The sequence below is a fragment of the Nerophis ophidion genome, linkage group LG10 (assembly GCF_033978795.1).
Source record: "Nerophis ophidion isolate RoL-2023_Sa linkage group LG10, RoL_Noph_v1.0, whole genome shotgun sequence".
Classification (NCBI taxonomy): domain Eukaryota; kingdom Metazoa; phylum Chordata; class Actinopteri; order Syngnathiformes; family Syngnathidae; genus Nerophis; species Nerophis ophidion.
In genome coordinates this window covers 54,831,837-54,844,307 of record NC_084620.1, presented here as the reverse complement: position 1 = coordinate 54,844,307, position 12,471 = coordinate 54,831,837, and the positions used below count along the sequence as shown (strand labels likewise).

Below are 12,471 nucleotides of genomic sequence, written 5' to 3'. Positions count from 1 at the left end.
GCACGGTGCACCCTTCCACCCGCTCCGGAGCTCCAGGAAGACAACGTTTTTCTCCTCCCCTGCAGGAGCGCGCATCGGTCAGATGCGGTCCAAGGGCGGCCCCGGAGGAGAAGAAGATGCTCGGCTCGGCTCGGCTCGGCTCGGCTCGGCTCGACTCAGCTCGGCTCGGCTCGGCTCGGCTCCTCCTTGCAGGTTGCAAGAACCAGCAGCCACAAGCACCAACAAAAAAAAAAAGAGGATTTTCCAGAAGGGACAAGCGGTAGGAAATGGATGGACCATGTTTTCTTTTAGGCTGAAAAAAGACCCAAACTCAAAATGCTTCCAAGTCGCGGATCTTTATCATGCAAATATATTTTTCTATGTCAAAGAGATTTATCTACTTTGTTTTTTTCTACACATCTTTTGTATATAAATATCTATATCTATGACTATGTCCAGCTCAGCACCGATACGTGTCTTATTTAATAATGTATATGATCAAACTTATGCAGCTAGTGTCCAAACAAAGTTGGAGAGAGAAAAGAAAAAGAAAAAGCATATTTTCTACACTCCAGTCCAACAATAAATGATTTGCTACTCCACTCCACGCTTCTTTCCTGCTTTATTGCCGGGAAATCCTTCACTTGTGCTTCTTTGGCTCGTATATAATGAAGACAACACATGATGTAAGTGTCTATATTAGCCTACTATCACAATGACTTTTAAAGTCTTATATAAGTGTTATAATAAAAGCAACACGTGATGTAAGTACAAGTTGTCTTAGCCTACTATCAAAAAGACTTTAAAGGTCCTTATAAGTGTTGTAATGAAGGCAATACATGATGAAAGTGTCTATATTAGTCTACTAACAACATTTCTTAAAAAATCTTATATAAGGGTTAACATGAAGACAACATGATGTAAGTGTCTGTACTAATTATTTTAGCCTACTATCAAAATTATTTTAAAAGTTGTATATAAGTGTTGTATTGAAGACAACACATGATGTAAGTGTCTATATTAGCCTACTATCAAAATGACTTTTAAAGTCTTATATAAGTGTTATAATAAAAGCAACACGTGACGTAAGTACAAGTTGTCTTAGCCTACTATCAAAAGGACTTTAAAGGTCCTTATAAGTGTTGTGATGAAGGCAACACATGATGAAAGTGTCTATATTAGCTATATTAGTCTACTATCAAAATGTCTTCAAAATTCTTATATAAGTGTTAAAATGAAGACAACACATGATGTAAGTGTCTGTACTAATTATTTTAGCCTACTATCAAAATTATTTTAAAAGTTGTATATAAGTGTTGTTTTGAAGACAACACATGATGTAAGTGTCTATATTAGCGTACTATCAAAATGACTTTAAAAGTCTTATATAAGTGTTATATTGAAGACAACACATGATGTAAGTGTCTATATAAGCCTACTATCAACATGACTTGAAAAGTCTTAAATAAGTGTTTTAATGAAGGAAACACATGATGTAAGTGTCTATATTAGTTATATTAGCCTACTATCAAAATGACTTTAAAAGTCTTATAATGAAGGCAACACATGATATTAGTGTCTATATTAGTTATATTAGCCTACTATCAAACTGACAATAAAAGTCTTGTATAAGTGTTATTATGATGACAACACATGATGTAAGTGTCTATATTAGCCTACTATCAAAATTACTTTAAAAGTCTTATAATGAAGACAACACATGGTGTAAGTTTCTATATTAGTTATATTGGCCTACTATCAAAATGAATTTAAAAGTCTTATATAAGTGTTATAATGAAGACAACACATTATGTAATTGTCTATATTAGCTATATTAGCCTACTATCAATCTTCGTTGATAGAAATGTTGTATTTTAATTTTTATTCTGCACATTTTTGCATTATTGGAAATCATTAAACTTATGCAGCTAGTGTCCAAACAAAGTTGGGGGGAAAAAAAGAAAAAAAGAAGTATATTTTCTCCACTCCAGTCCAACAATAAATGATTTGCTCCTCCACTCCACGCTTCTTTGCTGCTTTATTGCCGGGAAATTCTTCACTTGTGCTTCAATGGCTCGGCTTAAAAATCGTATATAATGAAGACAACACATGATGTATGTGTCTATATTGGCCTACTATCACAATGACTTTTAAAGTCTTATATAAGTGTTGTAATGAAGGCAACACATGATGAAAGTGTCTATATTAGCTATATTAGTCGACTATCAAACTGTCTTCAACATTCTTATATAAGTGTTAAAATGAAGACAACACATGATGTAAGTGTCTGTACTAATTATTTTAGCCTTCTATGAAAATTATTTTAAAAGTTGTATACAAGTGTTGTATTGAAGACAACACATGATGTAAGTGTCTATGTTAGCCTACTATCAAAATGACTTTAAAAGTCTTATAATGAAGGCAACACATGATGTAAGTGCCTATATTCTTTGAGACACTAGTGATTTAGGGCTATATAAGTAAACATTGATTGATTGATTGATATTAACCTACTATCAAAATGACTTCAAAAGTCTTATAATGAAGGCAACACATGATGTAAGTGTCTATATTGGTTATATTAGCCTCCTATCAAACTGACATTACAAGTCTTATATAAGTGTTATGATGATGACAACACGTGATGTAACTGTCTATATTAGCCTACTATCAAAATTACTTTAAAAGTATTTTAATGAAGGCAACACATAATGTAAGTGTCTACATTAGCTATATTAGCCTACTATCAACATGCCTTGAAAAGTCTTATATAAGTGTTACAATGAAGACAACACATGACGTAAGAGTCTGTATTAGCCTACTATAAAAATGACTTTAAAAGTCTTATAATGAAGGCAACACATGGTGTAAGTTTCTATATTAGTTATATTAGCCTACTATCAATCTTCGTTGACAGAAATGTTGTATTTTAATTTTTATTCTGCACATTTTTGCATTATTGGAAATCATTAAACTTATGCAGCTAGTGTCCAAACAAAGTTGGGGGGAAAAAAAGAAAAAAAAGAAGTATATTTTCTCCACTCGAGTCCAACAATAAGTGATTTGCTCCTCCACTCCACGCTTCTTTGCTGCTTTATTGCCGGGAAATCCTTCACTTGTGCTTCTATGGCTCGGCTTAAAAGTCATATATAATGAAGACAACACATGATGTAAGTGTCTATATTGGCCTATTATCACAATGACTTTTAAAGTCTTATATAAGTGTTATAATAAAAGCAACACGTGATGTAAGTACAAGTTGTCTTAGCCTACTATCAAAAGGACTTTAAAGGTCCTTATAAGTGTTGTAATGAAGGCAACAGATTATGAAAGTGTCTATATTAGCTATATTAGTCTACTATCAAAATGTCTTCAAAATTCTTATATAAGTGTTAAAATGAAGACAACACATGATGTGTCTGTACTAATTATTTTAGCCTACTATCAAAATTATTTTAAAAGTTGTATATAAGTGTTGTTTTGAAGACAACACATGATGTAAGTGTCTATATTAGCCTACTATCAAAATGACTTTAAAAGTCTTATAATGAAGGCAACACATGATGTAAGTGCCTATATTCTTTGAGACACTAGTGATTTAGGGCTATATAAGTAAACATTGATTGATTGATTGATATTAGCCTACCATCAAAATGACTTTAAAAGTCTTATAATGAAGGCAACACATGAGGTAAATGTCTATATTAGCCTACTATCAAAATGACTTAAAAGTCTTATAATGAAGGCAACACATCATGTAAGTGTCTATATTAGCCTACTATCAAAATTACTTAAAAGTCTTATAATGAATACAACACATGATGTAAGTGTCTACATTGGCCTACTATCACAGTGACTTTTAAAGTCTTATATAAGTGTTATAATGAAGGCAACACATGATGTAAGTATAAGTTGTCTTAGCCTACTATCAAAAGGACTTAAAAAGTCCTTATAAGTGTTGTAATGAAGGCAACACATGGTGAAAGTGTCTATATTAGCTATATTAGTCGACTATCAAAATGTCTTCAACATTCTTATATAAGTGTTAAAATGAAGACAACACATGATGTAAGTGTCTGTACTAATAATTTTAGCCTTCTATCAAAATTATTTTAAAAGTTGTATACAAGTGTTTTATTGAAGACAACACATGATGTAAGTGTCTATATTAGCCTACTATCAAAATGACTTTAAAAGTCTTATAATGAAGGCAACACATGATGTAAGTGTCTATATTAGTTATATTAGCCTCCTATCAAACTGACATTACAAGTCTTATATAAGTGTTATAATGATGACAACACGTGATTTAACTGTCTATATTAGCCTACTATCAAAATTACTTTAAAAGTATTTTAATGAAGGCAACACATAATGTAAGTGTCTACATTAGCTATATTAGCCTACTATCAACATGCCTCGAAAAGTCTTATATAAGTGTTACAAAGAAGACAACACATGATGTAAGTGTCTGTATTAGCCTACTATAAAATGACTTTAAAAGTGTTATAATGAAGGCAACACATGGTGTAAGTTTCTATATTAGTTATATTAGCCTACTATCAATCTTTGTTGACAGAAATGTTGTATTTTAATTTTTATTCTGCACATTTTTGCATTATTGGAAATCATTAAACTTATGCAGCTAGTGTCCAAACAAAGTTGGGGGGAAAAATAAGAAAAAAAAGAAGTATATTTTCTCCACTCCAGTCCAACAATAAATGATTTGCTCCTCCACTCCACGCTTCTTTGCTGCTTAATTGTCGGGAAATCCTTCACTTGTGCTTCTATGGCTCGGCTTAAAAGTCGTATATCATGAAGACAACACATGATGTAAGTGTCTATATTGGCCTACTATCACAATGACTTTTAAAGTCTTATATAAGTGTTATAATGAAGGCAACACATGATGTAAGTACAAGTTGTCTTAGCCTACTATCAAAAGGACTTAAAAAGTCCTTATAAGTGTTGTAATGAAGGCAACACATGATGAAAGTGTCTATATTAGCTATATTAGTCGACTATAAAAATGTCTTCAACGTTCTTATATAAGTGTAAAAATGAAGACAACACATGTTGTAAGTGTCTGTACTAATAATTTTAGCCTTCTAACAAAATTATTTTAAAAGTTGTATACAAGTGTTGTATTGAAGACAACACATAATGTAAGTGTCTATATTAGCCTACTATCAACATGACTTGAAAAGTCTTATATAAGTGTTTTGATGAAGGAAACACATGATGTGTCTATATTAGCCTTCTATCAAAATGACTTTACAAGTGTTATAATGAAGGCAACACATGATGTAAGTGTCTATATTAGTTATATTGGCCTCCTATCAAACTGACATTAAAAGTCTTATATAAGTGTTATAATGATGACAACACGTGGTGTAAGTGTCTATATTAGCCTACTATCAAAATGACTTTAAAAGTCTTATAATGAAGGCAACACATGATGTAAGTGTCTATATTAGCCTACTATCAAAATGACTTTACAAGTGTTATGATGAAGGCAACACATGGTGTCTATATTAGTTATATTAGCCTCCTATCAAACTGACATGAAAAGTCTTGTATAAGTGTTATAATGAGGACAACACATGATGTAAGTGTCTATATTAGCCTACTATCAAAATGACTTTAAAAGTATTTTAATGAAGGCAACACATGATGTAAGTGTCTATATTAGCCTACTATCAAAATGACTTTAAAAGTATTATATAAGTGTTATAATAAAGGCAACACATGATGTAAGTGTCTATATTAGCTATATTAGCCTACTATCAATCTTCGTTGACAGAAGTGTTGTATTTAAATTTTTATTCTGCACATTTTTGCAACATTGGAAATCATTAAACTTATGCAGTTAGAGGGGAAAGAAGCATATTTTGTACACTCCAGTCCAACAATAAATGATTTGCTCCTCCACTCCACGCTTCTTTGCTGCTTTATTGCCGGGAAATTCTTCACTTGTGCTTCTTTGGCTCGGCTTAAAAAGGGAAAAGGGGGCAAAAAAAAATATGTTCAAAAGTGACACTTTTTAATGTTTTGTCTTCTTCTAATCCACCAAAATAAAGTGTGTGTGAGGGGTTTGAGGGGGGAGGGGGGTTGGGTCAGAGGTCAGGAGGGTTACTCGTCTCGCTGCCAAAACTAAGTTTGACAGGTGAGGGCGGGCGGTCGCGTGTGCGAGTTGGCGGCTGGCGTGTGCCTGTGACACGCCAGCCGCCCCCCGGCTCCCGCCCAAAAAACACAAAAATAAACCTGCAAATATTAGGGCGGTGCTTCTCTAACTTTTAATTTTTTTTTTAAATTGTATTCATTTATTTCAATTTTTTCTTTTTTTTTGGTGGTTAACATTAAAATACAGTAGTCTAGTAGGCTTAGGTATTCATTAAAAACAAACAGGCGGAGGTTTTATTTAACAAGTATGATATCTATTTTGGCCACTGTAACATCAGTTCGAACAGTAACACTGTGTTTGAATAGGGGAACATAAAATACTTAAATGTTGAATCAAATGCTTTGGCGTACAACTAAATCGGGGGTCGGCAACCCAAAATGTCGAAAGAGCACCAAAAAAGATTAAAAAAAAAAAAAAAAATCTATCTGGAGCCGCAAAAAATTAAAAGTCTTATATACCTGTTATAATGAAGGCAACACATGAGGTAAGTGTCTATATTAGCCTACTTTAAAAAATACTTTAAAAGTCTTATATAAGTGTTATAATGAAGGCAACACATGATGTAAGTGTCTATATTAGCCTACTTTAAAAATACTTTGAAAGTCTTATATATGTGTTATAATGAAGACAACACATGATGTAAGTGTCTATATTAGCCTACTTTAAAAATACTTTGAAAGTCTTATATAAGTGTTATAATGAAGACAACACATGATGTAAGTGTCTATATTAGCCTACTTTAAAAATACTTTGAAAGTCTTATATAAGTGTTATAATGAAGGCAACACATGAGGTAAGTTTCTATATTAGCCTACTTTAAAAAATACTTTAAAAGTCTCATATATGTGTTATAATGAAGACAACACACAATGTAAGTGTCTATATTAGCTTACTATCAAAATAAATTTAAAAATCTTATATAAGTGTTATAATGAAGGCAACACATGATGTGTCTATATTAGCCTACTATCAAAATGACTTTTAACATCTTATATATGTGTTATAATGAAGACAACACATGAGGTAAGTGTCTATATTAGCCTACTTTAAAAATACTTTAAAAGTCTTATATATGTGTTATAATGAAGACAACACATGAGGTAAGTGTCTATATTAGTCTACTTTAAAAATACTTTAAAAGTCTTATATATGTGTTATAATGAAGACAACACATGAGGTAAGTGTCTATATTAGCCTACTTTAAAAATACTTTAAAAGTCTTATATAAGTGTTATAATGAAGGCAACACATGATGTAAGTGTCTATATTAGCCTACTATCAAAATAACTTTAAAAGTCTTATATAAGTGTTATAATGAAGGCAACACATGATGTGTCTATATTAGCCTACTATCAAAATAACTTTTAAAATCTTATATAAGTGTTATAATGAAGGCAAAACATGATGTGTCTGTATTAGCCTACTATCAAAATAACTTTAAAAGTCTTATATATGTGTTATAATGAAGACAACACATGAGGTAAGTGTCTATATTAGTCTACTTTAAAAATACTTTAAAAGTCTTATATATGTGTTATAATGAAGACAACACATGAGGTAAGTGTCTATATTAGCCTACTTTAAAAATACTTTAAAAGTCTTATATAAGTGTTATAATGAAGGCAACACATGATGTAAGTGTCTATATTAGCCTACTATCAAAATAACTTTAAAAGTCTTATATATGTGTTATAATGAAGACAACACATGAGGTAAGTGTCTATATTAGTCTACTTTAAAAATACTTTAAAAGTCTTATATATGTGTTATAATGAAGACAACACATGAGGTAAGTGTCTATATTAGCCTACTTTAAAAATACTTTAAAAGTCTTATATAAGTGTTATAATGAAGGCAACACATGATGTAAGTGTCTATATTAGCCTACTATCAAAATAACTTTAAAAGTCTTATATATGTGTTATAATGAAGACAACACATGAGGTAAGTGTCTATATTAGTCTACTTTAAAAATACTTTAAAAGTCTTATATATGTGTTATAATGAAGACAACACATGAGGTAAGTGTCTATATTAGCCTAATTTAAAAATACTTTAAAAGTCTTATATAAGTGTTATAATGAAGACAACACATGATGTAAGTGTCTATATTAGCCTACTATCAAAATAACTTTTAAAGTCTTATATAAGTGTTATAATGAAGACAACACATGATGTGTCTATATCAGCCTACTATCAAAATGACTTTAAAAGTTGTATGTACGTGTTATAATGAAGACAACACATGATGTAAGTGTCTATATTAGCCTACTATCAAAATAACTTTTAAAGTCTTATATAAGTGTTATAATGAAGGCAACACATGATGTGTCTATATTAGCCTACTATCAAAATGACTTTTAACATCTTATATATGTGTTATAATGAAGACAACACATGAGGTAAGTGTCTATATTAGCCTACTTTAAAAATACTTTAAAAGTCTTATATATGTGTTATAATGAAGACAACACATGAGGTAAGTGTCTATATTAGTCTACTTTAAAAATACTTTAAAAGTCTTATATATGTGTTATAATGAAGACAACACATGAGGTAAGTGTCTATATTAGCCTACTTTAAAAATACTTTAAAAGTCTTATATAAGTGTTATAATGAAGGCAACACATGATGTAAGTGTCTATATTAGCCTACTATCAAAATAACTTTAAAAGTCTTATATAAGTGTTATAATGAAGGCAACACATGATGTGTCTATATTAGCCTACTATCAAAATAACTTTTAAAATCTTATATAAGTGTTATAATGAAGGCAAAACATGATGTGTCTGTATTAGCCTACTATCAAAATAACTTTAAAAGTCTTATATATGTGTTATAATGAAGACAACACATGAGGTAAGTGTCTATATTAGTCTACTTTAAAAATACTTTAAAAGTCTTATATATGTGTTATAATGAAGACAACACATGAGGTAAGTGTCTATATTAGCCTACTTTAAAAATACTTTAAAAGTCTTATATAAGTGTTATAATGAAGGCAACACATGATGTAAGTGTCTATATTAGCCTACTATCAAAATAACTTTAAAAGTCTTATATATGTGTTATAATGAAGACAACACATGAGGTAAGTGTCTATATTAGTCTACTTTAAAAATACTTTAAAAGTCTTATATATGTGTTATAATGAAGACAACACATGAGGTAAGTGTCTATATTAGCCTAATTTAAAAATACTTTAAAAGTCTTATATAAGTGTTATAATGAAGACAACACATGATGTAAGTGTCTATATTAGCCTACTATCAAAATAACTTTTAAAGTCTTATATAAGTGTTATAATGAAGACAACACATGATGTGTCTATATCAGCCTACTATCAAAATGACTTTAAAAGTTGTATGTACGTGTTATAATGAAGACAACACATGATGTAAGTGTCTATATTAGCCTACTATCAAAATAACTTTTAAAGTCTTATATAAGTGTTATAATGAAGACAACACATGATGTAAGTGTCTATATCAGCCTACTATCAAAATAACTTTAAAAGTCTTATATAAGTGTTATAATGAAGGCAACACATGATGTCAGTGTTTACATTAGCCTACTATCAAAATGACTTTAAAAGTTGTATATAAGTGTTATAATGAAGGCAACACATGATGTAAGTGTCTATATTAGTTATATTAGCCTACTATCAAAATGACTTTATAAGTCTTATATTTCGGATTCTGATGCTGAAATCTTTGGCGTACCACTAGATCAAATGTGTCAAACTCAAGGCCCAGGGGCCACATCTGGCCCGCCACATTATTCCTTGAAGTCTGGGCTTCCCTGCTTAGGCTGCTGCCCCCGCGACCCAATCTTGGATAAGCGAAAGAAGATGGATGATTGATGTATCTAAATTTTAACAGAAAAAAAAGCATTTTAACTCAATATTATTTGATGCAACAAGCTAAAGTAGAAAAGGAATTTATACGGCGCCCTTCCTTGGTGGATCTCTCATGAGAGGAAGAGGGGGTGGGTGAGGTTAATCATTTTGTCATACAGTCTGCTGAAAATGAGGGAAAGCTCCACTCTAAACAGCACCCGACGATGCGGTCAAAGTCGGAATGACGGCGAAAGTGGATAGTGCGCTCCCGCAATTCGTCACGTTTTATGTGTCAGGTAAAGTGCCTTTTGAATCCTGTTCCTACTGTATTCCTTGCCTTTGTGCCTTTCAAACCCTTTTCGACACTAGCTGAAATTAAGTTGTTACTTTGAAGTGATTCCGAAGTAAGTTTCCATTTGTTTGTTGGTAAACAACGATAGTAATAATAAAAAAAAAAATTAAAGCTGCAAGCAGCGATGAACGAGACCGACTTTTGCTGGTGTTTCCTGCCTTTAGCCATTCAAGCGGCCATCTTGAGATGGCAGCAGCGCAGGAGCGTCAGCGCAGCAGTTCTTTGAAGGCTCGTAAAATCAAAACCGGAGCAGTTAAAAAACTCTTTGTGCAACTTTTAATCAGAAGGGTTTAATCTCTTTCCTGTGCGAGTTTGAAGCCGACACAACAAACGCGCTCCGAGGAGATAATGTTTGAAAAAAGGTGACGGGATTTTTACAAAACTTTTGTTTTGAAGGGGTAATTGCCAACTTCCTGTTGATTTTTGCTGGAGGATGTCAATTAATGAAATGTAGGTTTAAGTTAGATCTACATAGAGGTTTTTGTTTCATGTCTCTACGACATTCCTACCGGAAGTTACAAGCAGTTTTGTCTGTGTTTTTTCCTAGGGGGGGCGCTAGAGCGCAATTTTGAGTTTTTTTTTTTTTTTTTTTTTTTTTATTAGATGGCAATTTTCGCCAGTCCTGATGTGTGTGTAGAATTTGGTGAGTTTTGAAGCATGTTAAGTGGGTCAAATTACAGCTCAAAGAGGCGGGGGTATAAAAATAATAAAACCTTAGAAATACAATAGGGTCCTCTGTCCCAAAGGGACATTCGGTCCCAAATAATAAACTTCGAGAATGATGTGGAGTGCATGAAAAAGCAGAAATCTCCCTCTAAGACAACAATATTTGCAACAACCAATGTTGCAAATAAGAGATAAGAGTAAACCAAGCCTGACCAAGAATACGTCCATTAGATATTAGACCTCAGCATTGTGTAGGACGTTGCTTTTGCCAATTAGACACGGCCCACGCTCTCTCTCTCTCTCTCTCTCGCTCGCCCGTGCAAGCCTGACAGGCCGCCACACACGGCGGGGGTAAGGGGTCGGGGTACGCGGGGGACATAATGGACTCTGACAGGCGCCAGAGCGGGACTTTTGCACCACGCCTGACGTCACCCAAGGCGCCCTAATAATGACGCCGGGGCTACTTTTAGCCTGAAAGCAGCACAACAATGTTGCGTTCGGGCGCAATCGGCTAAACGACAACTTATGAGCTCATCATTCGATGTCTGTCTCCATCCATCCATCCATCATCTTCCGCTTATCCGAGGTCGGGTCGCGGGGGCAGCAGCCTAAGCAGGGAAGCCCAGACTTCCCTATCTCCAGCCACTTCGTCTAGCTCTTCCCGGGGGATCCCGAGGCGTTCCCAGGCCAGCCGGGAGACATAGTCTTTCCAACGTGTCCTGGGTCTTCCCCGTGGCCTCCTACCAGCTGGACGTGCCCTAAACACATCCCTAGGGAGGCGTTCGGGTGGCATCCTGACCAGATGCCCGAACCACCTCATCTGGCTCCTCTCGATGTGGAGGAGCAGCGGCTTTACGTTGAGCTCCTCCCGGATGGCAGAGCTTCTCACCCTATCTCTAAGGGAGAGCCCCGCCACCCGGCGGAGGAAACTCATTTCGGCCGCTTGTACCCGTGATCTTATCCTTTCGGTCATGACCCAGAGCTCATGACCATAGGTGAGGATGGGAACGTAGATCGACCGGTAAATTGAGAGCTTTGCCTTCCGGCTCAGCTCCTTCTTCACCACAACGGATCGATACAACGTCCGCATTACTGAAGACGCCGCACCGATCCGCCTGTCTATCTCACGATCCACTCTTCCCCCACTCGTGAACAAGACTCCTAGGTACTTGAACTCCTCCACTTGGGGCAGGGTCTCCTCCCCAACCCGGAGATGGCACTCCACCCTTTTCCGGGCGAGAACCATGGACTCGGACTTGGAGGTGCTGATTCTCATTCCGGTCGCTTCACACTCGGCTGCGAACCGATCCAGTGAGAGCTGAAGATCCCGGCCAGATGAAGCCATCAGGACTACATCATCTGCAAAAAGCAGAGACCTAATCCCGTGGCCACCAAACCGGAACCCCTCAACGCCTTGACTGCGCCTAGAAATTCTGTCCATAAAAGTTATGA

General features: G+C 34.4%; 1 protein-coding gene across 1 annotated transcript in view; it reads left to right on the top strand.

Annotated features, from left to right (window-relative positions):
- The window catches only part of ascl1a (achaete-scute family bHLH transcription factor 1a), a 1,211-nt gene extending 630 nt beyond the window's left edge, over positions 1 to 581 (top strand). Inside the window, exon 2 of the mRNA XM_061911926.1 lies at positions 66 to 581. The gene's annotated coding sequence lies outside the window, so the exon portion shown is untranslated. The remainder of the gene's footprint in view (positions 1 to 65) is intronic.
- Positions 582 to 12,471: the final 11,890 nt, after the last annotated feature.